This window comes from Octodon degus, unplaced genomic scaffold (assembly GCF_000260255.1).
Source record: "Octodon degus isolate 3935 unplaced genomic scaffold, OctDeg1.0 scaffold00028, whole genome shotgun sequence".
NCBI classification, from domain to species: Eukaryota; Metazoa; Chordata; class Mammalia; order Rodentia; family Octodontidae; genus Octodon; species Octodon degus.
The window spans coordinates 5,445,022-5,446,188 of NW_004524604.1; the positions used below are offsets into that span (position 1 = coordinate 5,445,022).

The following is a 1,167-nucleotide window of genomic DNA, read 5'->3' on the forward strand; positions in this document are numbered from 1 at the left end:
CTCCCAATATGAAACCACTATTACAAATTACCATCTGCAGTGCAGTAGCTTAGTTCACAGATATCAGTATATATAGTTAGTCAGGGTGAGAATCCGTATTTATTCTTGAAGTCCTCCACCAACCCCTGCATGTTGCCAAGCTCCACCTCTAGCTTCAGTTTCTCCTGACTCAGGGTGTCCAGTTCCCATTGGAGGTTATTGATGTAGCTTTCAAACATGTTGTCCATGTTACTCTGGGAGGTCTTCTTTTTCTTCTTCTTCTTCTTCTTCTTCTTCTTCTTCTTCTTCTTCTTCTTCTTCTTCTTCTTCTCCTTTGAATTTTAGGAAAGGGTTTACAGGGTATTCAGGGTCTTACTACTAGATTGATGCATGCCACCACACCCAGTCTTCCAGAACACCTTCTGCTGCTGCAGGAGGCTCCACTTGCCCTCCAGCATCTTATTCTGCTGCTCCAGAAACTGAACCTTGCCAATGAAGAAGGTGAACTTGTTGAGGTTCTTGATCTCCTTCTTCTCCTGAACATGCGTGACTTGGATGTTGTGGTTCACCTCCAGGTTAAGGGAGTTCAGCAGGCTCTGGTTCACCTGAACAGCCATGATGCTCCCCATACCACCAGCCCCACCATAGCCACCCAACCCCAGGCCACCCTGGAAGCTGCTGTTGCTGCCTATTCAGAGAAGCTGGAAGAGCTGATGCAGGAAACAGGCCTGATGTTGGAGGAAAGGCTGCTGAAGGCCCAGGGGCCAGAGGTGGACACCTTGTAGGGTCAACCTTCTGGACATGGTGGATGCTGGAGTAGAGACAAGCAAACTGAAGATGGAGACTCGAGAAGAAGCCTGGGACCCACTTCTGGATAATGGAATAGGTTATTTTTAAAAAAAAACTATTTGTCAATCTGAGTTTATAACTTGTTCCATACCTGGAACATGCTTTCCTGAGAATGAACATAGAATACAATGTCCTTGTTCACTTCTGTTAGAGAATTAACCTAGAAAGTACTGCCTTTCAAGGATGCAAACAAGAATCAGAATATGATGCTAACTCTACACAGCCATTTTATTACCCACTACTTTTCTCTTGTTGTGGTGACAGGTTCATTTTGGCTCACACTTTGTGGAGGTTTCAGCCTGCTTAGCTAGCTCCAAGGCAGAGTGCACAGCAGAGGGT

At 45.6% G+C, this 1,167-nt stretch overlaps 1 pseudogene; it reads right to left on the bottom strand.

Moving 5' to 3' along the window:
* The window catches only part of LOC101571318, a 2,594-nt pseudogene extending 1,666 nt beyond the window's left edge, over positions 1-928 (bottom strand).
* Positions 929-1,167: the final 239 nt, after the last annotated feature.